Raw genomic sequence first — 11,140 nt, 5'->3', positions numbered from 1 at the left:
GGCTTTTGCCAACCCACCCGCTGAGGTCTGTCGAGACCCCCGGGGGTCCGGCGGTTTCAGGGTTCCATTTGTGGGTTATCGCTTCTCGGCCTTTTGGCTCAGATCAAGCTTGGTACCGAGGTGCCCCAGAGCTCGCTGAGTCAAGAGGTCGAACTAGGAGAGCGGTAAAAACGGTTTTGATTTTTGATCAAAAATAATTTGGGGTTTATTTAACAAATTTCTTTATTTTTCTTAGGCTTCTTTATAAGAGAGCTTTTTTTCCGGAAAGAAAATGGAGCAGCAGAAGCAAAGAAGGACAGTTCCGGCAATAGGGTTGGCCAATACTCTGAGGTTTGCCTGGAAGGACATGGAGAAGGAGCCGTGGGGGAGAGACACTTTTGGGAGGAACATCCTGATGGGATACCTGCATTTGCAGGTGAAAGATGTGCTCTGCCTGCAAGGAAATCCCATGGAGAAGGCATTTGATGTGACCTTCCACACAGAAGATAGACATGATGGTGTATTTAAGAAAGTGAAGGAAGAGAAAGGAGAAGGTCCCCTGTGCCATTACGCGGTGACCAGCCTGGCGAGGAACAACTTCAGGGTGGTCACCGTAAACATGTACAATCCGCACGTAAAGGATGAGGAGGTGAGGGCCTTTCTGGGGAGATACGCAGACAACGTCTCCTCAGCGAGGTACCTCAGGGACTCCCTGGGTTTCTGGAACGGGAGGAGAGGGTTCCAGATATTACTCAGGGAGGACCCGAAGGGATTGGATGGCTACCTCCATCCCCCGGCAATGTTCTCCCTGGGGGCTGACAGGGGAACATTATACTATGCCCGTCAGCCTCCGTTTTGCAGGCGTTGTATGGCCTATGGTCATATCCTGGCCTCGTGCAACACCAAGAAGTGTCGATTTTGTGGGTCGGGAGAGCACGAGGCCAAGGATTGTGACGAGCCCAAGGCTTGCCACGGGTGTGGCTCGTCAGCACACCTGTGGCGTGATTGCCCGGCTCGTCACAGGTCATACGCGTCTGCAGCTGGAGGGGGAGCGGGGGATGGGGGGAGGAGTGAACGGAGGGGTGCGGATGACATGGATGGCACAGGGGAGAAGATGGCGCGTGAAGAGGATGGAAGGAAGAAGGATACGAAAGGAGAGAGGAGAGAAGAAGAGAAGGCGAATGAGGTGGAGGGTGTGGAAGGACGTGACGGAGAAACGAAGGTGGCGGGGACAGTGGAGAGAGAAAAGGAGAAGGACGGAAAGATCAAGAAAAAGAAGGCAAAAGAGAAGATGGGAGTAGACAGGGAAGACGGAAGAAAGGAGTGGGGGAGTGATTTGGTGGATCAAATGAGGGAGATGGTGGAGGGACTGGCGGGGATGGCGGACAATATCACCCCTTTGACCCCTTTGCCGCCATCTCCGAAGAGGAGAGGGAAGAAGAGAGTGGACTTGGAGGACAGAAGGGGGGGAGGGGGTGAGGGGGGGGAGGGGGAAGAAGAAGGGGGAAGCAACTGACCTTGGCAACTGGCGGCCGTTGACCATGCTGTGCGTAGATTACAAGATTCTTGCAAAGGTTTTAGCAGACCGGTTGCGCACAGCCCTTCCCTACGTCGTCCATGAGGATCAGACGTGCGGGGTAGAGGGCCGCTCTATAAGATGGAACCTACAGTTGATTAGGGACTCCATCGCCTGGGTTGAAGATAGAGGGCTGCCTTTAATGGTAGCAGCGCTAGATCAGGCGAAAGCCTTTGATCGCGTGAATAGATCCTTTCTATTCAGGGTATTAGGTAGATTAGGATTTGGGGAGAAGTTTATAGGATGGATCCGTACATTATATGTCGGAGCGGGGTGTCGAGTTAGTGTAAATAGTCACTTAGGTGACGTTTTTGACCTCTCGTCTGGGGTCAGGCAGGGATGCCCACTCTCGGCCCTCCTCTTCGTACTGTACATGGAGCCTCTGGGGGCTGCCATTAGGGCAGACACAGGGGTGGAGGGCTTGTTGATCCCTGGGAGCGGTGGGCTGCGTGTTAAGATGACGCAGTACGCCGACGACACTTCCTTGCTGTTGTGCAAGGACTCGTGCCTGACAAGGTCTCTTGCCATCATTGGGGATTTCACCCAAGCGTCGGGGGCGGTTCTGAATCATGCAAAGTCTTCCGTTAAGTTTTTCGGAAGATGGCGCGGTAGAACGGATGTGCCCGGGGGGTTATCTCTCTGTGAGGGGGCCCTGAGGATTCTCGGGGTCCATTTTGAGACCTCTGGCTCAGCGACGCTGAACTGGAACATGGGTATTGCAGTGGTACAGAAGAAGTTGGCAATGTGGAAGGCTAGGTCTTTGTCCTTTATAGGTAAGGTCCTGGTCCTAAAGGTGGATGTATTGCCATCTCTTTTGTACTTGGCGTACATCTACCCATTGCCGGCTTGTCTGAGGAGGCCTCTAGTGAGGCTTGTGTTTCAGTTCATGTGGGGTGGCAGGTACGAGTGGGTCGCCAGGGCGCGCATGCTCTGTCCCATCGGGGAGGGAGGTAGGGGGGTACCACATCTCCCCCTCAAGCTAGACGCCATTTTTGTTTCTTTCCTGTTGACGGAGCTTGCTCGTCCGGTTATACACCCGTCCGGTTACCTCCTGCGGGTGTTCTTCTCGTATCAGGCGAGAAGCGTAATGGTGTGGTCTAACGCGGGTCCTCGGGCGGAACAGCTGCCGTGGCACTTTGGCCATGCGGCCAAGTGGCTGCGTGCGCACCCCGAGGTTGAAGTTGCCCGAGTAGGTTTAGACCACAGGCACCTGTACGAGGAGGTCAGGCAGGCAGGGAGTCCTGCGCCTGTAGCGGGCATCTCGTCAGTGGTCTGGGAGGGAGTGCAGGCGCGGGGCCTGGACAACAGGCTCAAGGACCTGAATTGGTTGAGCCTCCATAAGTGCTTGCCGGTACGTTCCATCATGTACCGGCATAGTTTGTCGCGATCCTCCACCTGTCCAAGATCTGCTTGTGGCAGGGAGGAGACTGTGCGCCATGCCTTCTGGGACTGTGCCTTTGCCGGACTAGTCTGGGCTAGGGCACGGGTGTTGCTAGGTATGGTTAGGAGCGATTTTTTGCTGACTTGGGCTAGGTTAGAGCGAGGCGTAGGGAGAGCGAGGGGAACGGATAGGGACAGGTTTCTGCTCTGGCTTCTCATGAGTCTCTTTAAAAGGGGGCTGTGGGAAGCCAGGCAGAATTTAGTTAAGACAGGGAGAGATTGGGGGGTGGAAGGGATAGTGAGGAGGGTGGAAGGTGATGTGAGGGGGAGGATGAAGAGGGAGGAGATAAGGTGGGGGCAGCATGCGGCACGGGAGAGGTGGAAGGGGGGATTAGGGCTGGGAGTGTTAGAGTGAGGTTTGTAAGGGGATAGATTAGGGAAGGGAAGATAGGGAAGGGTTAGGTATTGGTTAGGTATGACGGGGAGGGACGATGCTCCCCTGAGGTTTGTTTTTGTTTGGGTGTTTGGTGATTTGGTAAATAGAATGAATGAGAATTATTATTTTGTAAAGTATGAATGGTATTGAGTGTAAATAAATTATTTTTTGTAAAAAAATCTGTTCTTATCAGTTTAATATCTGATACGTCCCCCATCGGGGGACTACATATTAAATGGATTTTTCGAACAGGGAGTCGGAAATGGGGCTTGCTCCGTCCGCTCCACGCATCGACCCGGTATTGCAGTACCTCCGGGAACGGTGCAACACTTTTCTCCCGTTGTCAAGGAAAAATACAAATTCACAAAGCTATGTAAACAGCTAGCTAGGGCTGGCTAGCTAGCTAGCTAGCTAGCAGAAGAAGAGAAGGAAAGAAACATTCAAACTGAAAGAAAGGCGAAGCGCCCTTCAATGGGGTCCCCCGTTTCCCGCCATTTTACTTTAAAAAAAAAAAAAAAAAAAAAAAAAAAACATTGGGGGCCAGGATTGTGTGTGTGTGTGTGTGTGTGTGTGTGTGTGTCTCTCTCTCTCTCTCTCTCTCTCTCTCTCTCTCTCTCTCTCTTTCTCTGTCTGTCTGTCTGTCTGTCTGTCTGTCTGTCGCTGTGCCTCTGTGTCTCTGTGTCTGTGACTGTGACTTTCTTTTTATCCACAGCCCTCGAAAACTTGGAAGAGTGGGTTCCGGGAGCACCCGCGGGAACCCTGCCTAGAGTGCACAGAGTGTGTCTCGGGCCCCGACCTCTTGACTTCCATATGACTCTGGTTTCTCTTCATTACGCACAAGCCTTTCGCCTTTTACTAAAGACTTCCGTGGAGAGGAACACTTACGAGTTCAACGTATTTTTGGAGCGGCTTTGCTTCTTGCAGAGCCCGGTATCTTGTTTCAAGAGAAATTGACAGAGATGGGCCAGGATAGGGACTTAAAGACGCATTAGCGACTTTTTCCAAAAAACACCTGCCTGTTGCCAGGGAAACGGTGGGTGGGTGGGTGGGTGGGTTGGTTGGTTGAGTGGGGGTTGGAGGGGGAGAGGAGCTGGCTTTTGCCAACCCACCCGCTGAGGTCTGTCGAGACCCCCGGGGGTCCGGCGGTTTCAGGGTTCCATTTGTGGGTTATCGCTTCTCGGCCTTTTGGCTCAGATCAAGCTTGGTACCGAGGTGCCCCAGAGCTCGCTGAGTCAAGAGGTCGAACTAGGAGAGCGGTAAAAACGGTTTTGATTTTTGATCAAAAATAATTTGGGGTTTATTTAACAAATTTCTTTATTTTTCTTAGGCTTCTTTATAAGAGAGCTTTTTTTCCGGAAAGAAAATGGAGCAGCAGAAGCAAAGAAGGACAGTTCCGGCAATAGGGTTGGCCAATACTCTGAGTTTTGCCTGGAAGGACATGGAGAAGGAGCCGTGGGGGAGAGACACTTTTGGGAGGAACATCCTGATGGGATACCTGCATTTGCAGGTGAAAGATGTGCTCTGCCTGCAAGGAAATCCCATGGAGAAGGCATTTGATGTGACCTTCCACACAGAAGATAGACATGATGGTGTATTTAAGAAAGTGAAGGAAGAGAAAGGAGAAGGTCCCCTGTGCCATTACGCGGTGACCAGCCTGGCGAGGAACAACTTCAGGGTGGTCACCGTAAACATGTACAATCCGCACGTAAAGGATGAGGAGGTGAGGGCCTTTCTGGGGAGATACGCAGACAACGTCTCCTCAGCGAGGTACCTCAGGGACTCCCTGGGTTTCTGGAACGGGAGGAGAGGGTTCCAGATATTACTCAGGGAGGACCCGAAGGGATTGGATGGCTACCTCCATCCCCCGGCAATGTTCTCCCTGGGGGCTGACAGGGGAACATTATACTATGCCCGTCAGCCTCCGTTTTGCAGGCGTTGTATGGCCTATGGTCATATCCTGGCCTCGTGCAACACCAAGAAGTGTCGATTTTGTGGGTCGGGAGAGCACGAGGCCAAGGATTGTGACGAGCCCAAGGCTTGCCACGGGTGTGGCTCGTCAGCACACCTGTGGCGTGATTGCCCGGCTCGTCACAGGTCATACGCGTCTGCAGCTGGAGGGGGAGCGGGGGATGGGGGGAGGAGTGAACGGAGGGGTGCGGATGACATGGATGGCACAGGGGAGAAGATGGCGCGTGAAGAGGATGGAAGGAAGAAGGATACGAAAGGAGAGAGGAGAGAAGAAGAGAAGGCGAATGAGGTGGAGGGTGTGGAAGGACGTGACGGAGAAACGAAGGTGGCGGGGACAGTGGAGAGAGAAAAGGAGAAGGACGGAAAGATCAAGAAAAAGAAGGCAAAAGAGAAGATGGGAGTAGACAGGGAAGACGGAAGAAAGGAGTGGGGGAGTGATTTGGTGGATCAAATGAGGGAGATGGTGGAGGGACTGGCGGGGATGGCGGACAATATCACCCCTTTGACCCCTTTGCCGCCATCTCCGAAGAGGAGAGGGAAGAAGAGAGTGGACTTGGAGGACAGAAGGGGGGGAGGGGGTGAGGGGGGGGAGGGGGAAGAAGAAGGGGGAAGCAACTGACCTTGGCAACTGGCGGCCGTTGACCATGCTGTGCGTAGATTACAAGATTCTTGCAAAGGTTTTAGCAGACCGGTTGCGCACAGCCCTTCCCTACGTCGTCCATGAGGATCAGACGTGCGGGGTAGAGGGCCGCTCTATAAGATGGAACCTACAGTTGATTAGGGACTCCATCGCCTGGGTTGAAGATAGAGGGCTGCCTTTAATGGTAGCAGCGCTAGATCAGGCGAAAGCCTTTGATCGCGTGAATAGATCCTTTCTATTCAGGGTATTAGGTAGATTAGGATTTGGGGAGAAGTTTATAGGATGGATCCGTACATTATATGTCGGAGCGGGGTGTCGAGTTAGTGTAAATAGTCACTTAGGTGACGTTTTTGACCTCTCGTCTGGGGTCAGGCAGGGATGCCCACTCTCGGCCCTCCTCTTCGTACTGTACATGGAGCCTCTGGGGGCTGCCATTAGGGCAGACACAGGGGTGGAGGGCTTGTTGATCCCTGGGAGCGGTGGGCTGCGTGTTAAGATGACGCAGTACGCCGACGACACTTCCTTGCTGTTGTGCAAGGACTCGTGCCTGACAAGGTCTCTTGCCATCATTGGGGATTTCACCCAAGCGTCGGGGGCGGTTCTGAATCATGCAAAGTCTTCCGTTAAGTTTTTCGGAAGATGGCGCGGTAGAACGGATGTGCCCGGGGGGTTATCTCTCTGTGAGGGGGCCCTGAGGATTCTCGGGGTCCATTTTGAGACCTCTGGCTCAGCGACGCTGAACTGGAACATGGGTATTGCAGTGGTACAGAAGAAGTTGGCAATGTGGAAGGCTAGGTCTTTGTCCTTTATAGGTAAGGTCCTGGTCCTAAAGGTGGATGTATTGCCATCTCTTTTGTACTTGGCGTACATCTACCCATTGCCGGCTTGTCTGAGGAGGCCTCTAGTGAGGCTTGTGTTTCAGTTCATGTGGGGTGGCAGGTACGAGTGGGTCGCCAGGGCGCGCATGCTCTGTCCCATCGGGGAGGGAGGTAGGGGGGTACCACATCTCCCCCTCAAGCTAGACGCCATTTTTGTTTCTTTCCTGTTGACGGAGCTTGCTCGTCCGGTTATACACCCGTCCGGTTACCTCCTGCGGGTGTTCTTCTCGTATCAGGCGAGAAGCGTAATGGTGTGGTCTAACGCGGGTCCTCGGGCGGAACAGCTGCCGTGGCACTTTGGCCATGCGGCCAAGTGGCTGCGTGCGCACCCCGAGGTTGAAGTTGCCCGAGTAGGTTTAGACCACAGGCACCTGTACGAGGAGGTCAGGCAGGCAGGGAGTCCTGCGCCTGTAGCGGGCATCTCGTCAGTGGTCTGGGAGGGAGTGCAGGCGCGGGGCCTGGACAACAGGCTCAAGGACCTGAATTGGTTGAGCCTCCATAAGTGCTTGCCGGTACGTTCCATCATGTACCGGCATAGTTTGTCGCGATCCTCCACCTGTCCAAGATCTGCTTGTGGCAGGGAGGAGACTGTGCGCCATGCCTTCTGGGACTGTGCCTTTGCCGGACTAGTCTGGGCTAGGGCACGGGTGTTGCTAGGTATGGTTAGGAGCGATTTTTTGCTGACTTGGGCTAGGTTAGAGCGAGGCGTAGGGAGAGCGAGGGGAACGGATAGGGACAGGTTTCTGCTCTGGCTTCTCATGAGTCTCTTTAAAAGGGGACTGTGGGAAGCCAGGCAGAATTTAGTTAAGACAGGGAGAGATTGGGGGGTGGAAGGGATAGTGAGGAGGGTGGAAGGTGATGTGAGGGGGAGGATGAAGAGGGAGGAGATAAAGTGGGGGCAGCATGCGGCACGGGAGAGGTGGAAGGGGGGATTAGGGCTGGGAGTGTTAGAGTGAGGTTTGTAAGGGGATAGATTAGGGAAGGGAAGATAGGGAAGGGTTAGGTATTGGTTAGGTATGACGGGGAGGGACGATGCTCCCCTGAGGTTTGTTTTTGTTTGGGTGTTTGGTGATTTTGTAAATAGAATGAATGAGAATTATTATTTTGTAAAGTATGAATGGTATTGATGGTAAATAAATTATTTTTTGTAAAAAAAAAAATCTGTTCTTATCAGTTTAATATCTGATACGTCCCCCATCGGGGGACTACATATTAAATGGATTTTTCGAACAGGGAGTCGGAAATGGGGCTTGCTCCGTCCGCTCCACGCATCGACCCGGTATTGCAGTACCTCCGGGAACGGTGCAACACTTTTCTCCCGTTGTCAAGGAAAAATACAAATTCACAAAGCTATGTAAACAGCTAGCTAGGGCTGGCTAGCTAGCTAGCTAGCTAGCAGAAGAAGAGAAGGAAAGAAACATTCAAACTGAAAGAAAGGCGAAGCGCCCTTCAATGGGGTCCCCCGTTTCCCGCCATTTTACTTTAAAAAAAAAAAAAAAAAAAAAAAAAACATTGGGGGCCAGGATTGTGTGTGTGTGTGTGTGTGTGTGTGTGTGTGTCTCTCTCTCTCTCTCTCTCTCTCTCTCTCTCTTTCTCTGTCTGTCTGTCTGTCTGTCTGTCTGTCGCTGTGCCTCTGTGTCTCTGTGTCTGTGACTGTGACTTTCTTTTTATCCACAGCCCTCGAAAACTTGGAAGAGTGGGTTCCGGGAGCACCCGCGGGAACCCTGCCTAGAGTGCACAGAGTGTGTCTCGGGCCCCGACCTCTTGACTTCCATATGACTCTGGTTTCTCTTCATTACGCACAAGCCTTTCGCCTTTTACTAAAGACTTCCGTGGAGAGGAACACTTACGAGTTCAACGTATTTTTGGAGCGGCTTTGCTTCTTGCAGAGCCCGGTATCTTGTTTCAAGAGAAATTGACAGAGATGGGCCAGGATAGGGACTTAAAGACGCATTAGCGACTTTTTCCAAAAAACACCTGCCTGTTGCCAAGGAAACGGTGGGTGGGTGGGTGGGTGGGTGGTTGGTTGAGTGGGGGTTGGAGGGGGAGAGGAGCTGGCTTTTGCCAACCCACCCGCTGAGGTCTGTCGAGACCCCCGGGGGTCCGGCGGTTTCAGGGTTCCATTTGTGGGTTATCGCTTCTCGGCCTTTTGGCTAAGATCAAGTGTAGTATCTGTTCTTATCAGTTTAATATCTGATACGTCCCCCATCGGGGGACTACATATTAAATGGATTTTTCGAACAGGGAGTCGGAAATGGGGCTTGCTCCGTCCGCTCCACGCATCGACCCGGTATTGCAGTACCTCCGGGAACGGTGCAACACTTTTCTCCCGTTGTCAAGGAAAAATACAAATTCACAAAGCTATGTAAACAGCTAGCTAGGGCTGGCTAGCTAGCTAGCTAGCTAGCAGAAGAAGAGAAGGAAAGAAACATTCAAACTGAAAGAAAGGCGAAGCGCCCTTCAATGGGGTCCCCCGTTTCCCGCCATTTTACTTTAAAAAAAAAAAAAAAAAAAAAAAAAATTGGGGGCCAGGATTGTGTGTGTGTGTGTGTGTGTGTGTGTGTGTGTCTCTCTCTCTCTCTCTCTCTCTCTCTCTCTCTCTCTCTCTCTCTCTCTCTCTCTCTCTCTCTCTCTCTGTCTGTCTGTCTGTCTGTCTGTCTGTCTGTCGCTGTGCCTCTGTGTCTCTGTGTCTGTGACTGTGACTTTCTTTTTATCCACAGCCCTCGAAAACTTGGAAGAGTGGGTTCCGGGAGCACCCGCGGGAACCCTGCCTAGAGTGCACAGAGTGTGTCTCGGGCCCCGACCTCTTGACTTCCATATGACTCTGGTTTCTCTTCATTACGCACAAGCCTTTCGCCTTTTACTAAAGACTTCCGTGGAGAGGAACACTTACGAGTTCAACGTATTTTTGGAGCGGCTTTGCTTCTTGCAGAGCCCGGTATCTTGTTTCAAGAGAAATTGACAGAGATGGGCCAGGATAGGGACTTAAAGACGCATTAGCGACTTTTTCCAAAAAACACCTGCCTGTTGCCAAGGAAACGGTGGGTGGGTGGGTGGGTGGGTGGTTGGTTGAGTGGGGGTTGGAGGGGGAGAGGAGCTGGCTTTTGCCAACCCACCCGCTGAGGTCTGTCGAGACCCCCGGGGGTCCGGCGGTTTCAGGGTTCCATTTGTGGGTTATCGCTTCTCGGCCTTTTGGCTAAGATCAAGCTTGACACCGAGGTGTCCCACAGCTCGCTTAGCCAGAAGGTCGTACCAGGAGGGCGGTAAAGGTTTTTTTGTTGAACTGGGTTATAAATTAATTTTTCTCAGTTTTTTCAAGACAAACATCTATTCAACGGTCTCTTTTTTTGAAGAGAGCTGGTTATTTTTGTTTTGGTTTTCTCTGATCACGCCATTTTCCAGGAAGATGGCAAGAAATCCAACCAGCAGGATGGTTCCCGGAATTGGGCAAGCGAACTCTATAAGATTTGTTTGGAAGGAGAAGGAATTGGAGCCATTTGGGCGAGAGAGTTTCGGGAGGACTATTTTGATGGGAGTCCTGAAGCTTGCTGTGAAGGATGTTTTTTGTCTTCAAGGGAACCAGGTGGAGGGCACTTTTGATGTGACCCTCTACACGGAGGAGAAACACGAAGAGGTAATGAAGAGGGTAAAGGACGTGGAAGGTGCAAAGCCGATGGGATATTATGCAGTCACCAGCCTTGCTAAAAACAATTTCAGGGTGGTGACTGTGAATATGTATAACCCCCATGTAAAGGATGACGATGTGAGGGCCTTCCTGGGGAGGTATATGGAGAATATCTCCTCAGCAAGGCTCCTCAGGGACTCTCTCGGCATATGGAATGGGAGGAGAAGTTTCCAAGCTCTCCTCAAAGAAGACCCCAAGGGCCTGGGTGGCTACCTCCATCCCCCCGCAATGTTCTCCCTGGGGGCTGACCGGGGGACCTTGTATTATGCCCGTCAGCCTCCGTTCTGCAGGCGTTGTATGGCCTACGGACATACCATGGCCTCGTGCGAAGACATCAGAAAGTGCAGGATCTGCGGGTCGGGTGAGCACGAGGCCAGGGGATGTGGCGAGCCCAAGGTGTGCCACGGGTGTGGCTCATCAGCACACCTGTGGCGGGATTGCCCAGCTCGCCAGAGGTCATACGCGTCTGCAGCTGGAGGGGGAACGAGAGCGGGGGATGGGGAAAGAGGAGGAGGCCCGTACAATAGCAAGGGTCCAGAAAGAACAGCTGCTCAGGAGGACGCAGCGGCTGGAGAAGAGGGGAGAAAGGAGACGGATG

The 11,140-nt window shown here is 52.5% G+C and overlaps 4 non-coding genes and 2 pseudogenes across 4 annotated transcripts; all 6 read left to right on the top strand.

Moving 5' to 3' along the window:
- The first annotated feature begins 3,531 nt into the window (after positions 1 to 3,531).
- On the top strand, positions 3,532 to 3,703 carry LOC139403506 (U2 spliceosomal RNA; annotated as a pseudogene).
- A 479-nt stretch (positions 3,704 to 4,182) lies between these two features.
- Positions 4,183 to 4,299, top strand: LOC139403534 (U5 spliceosomal RNA). Its single transcript, XR_011633529.1, has one exon. It is a non-coding gene; the product is annotated as a U5 spliceosomal RNA (small nuclear RNA).
- A 3,695-nt stretch (positions 4,300 to 7,994) lies between these two features.
- LOC139403499 (U2 spliceosomal RNA) lies at positions 7,995 to 8,170 on the top strand (annotated as a pseudogene).
- Positions 8,171 to 8,633: 463 nt separating this feature from the next.
- Positions 8,634 to 8,750, top strand: LOC139403533 (U5 spliceosomal RNA). The gene has a single exon (XR_011633528.1). It is a non-coding gene; the product is annotated as a U5 spliceosomal RNA (small nuclear RNA).
- Positions 8,751 to 8,990: 240 nt separating this feature from the next.
- On the top strand, positions 8,991 to 9,181 carry LOC139403527 (U2 spliceosomal RNA). Its single transcript, XR_011633522.1, has one exon. It is a non-coding gene; the product is annotated as a U2 spliceosomal RNA (small nuclear RNA).
- Positions 9,182 to 9,676: 495 nt separating this feature from the next.
- LOC139403532 (U5 spliceosomal RNA) lies at positions 9,677 to 9,793 on the top strand. The gene has a single exon (XR_011633527.1). It is a non-coding gene; the product is annotated as a U5 spliceosomal RNA (small nuclear RNA).
- The last annotated feature ends 1,347 nt before the right edge of the window (positions 9,794 to 11,140 follow it).

Source organism: Oncorhynchus clarkii, unplaced genomic scaffold (assembly GCF_045791955.1).
Source record: "Oncorhynchus clarkii lewisi isolate Uvic-CL-2024 unplaced genomic scaffold, UVic_Ocla_1.0 unplaced_contig_2042_pilon_pilon, whole genome shotgun sequence".
In the NCBI taxonomy this organism is placed as follows: domain Eukaryota; kingdom Metazoa; phylum Chordata; class Actinopteri; order Salmoniformes; family Salmonidae; genus Oncorhynchus; species Oncorhynchus clarkii.
This window is presented reverse-complemented; position numbering and strand designations above follow the sequence as displayed.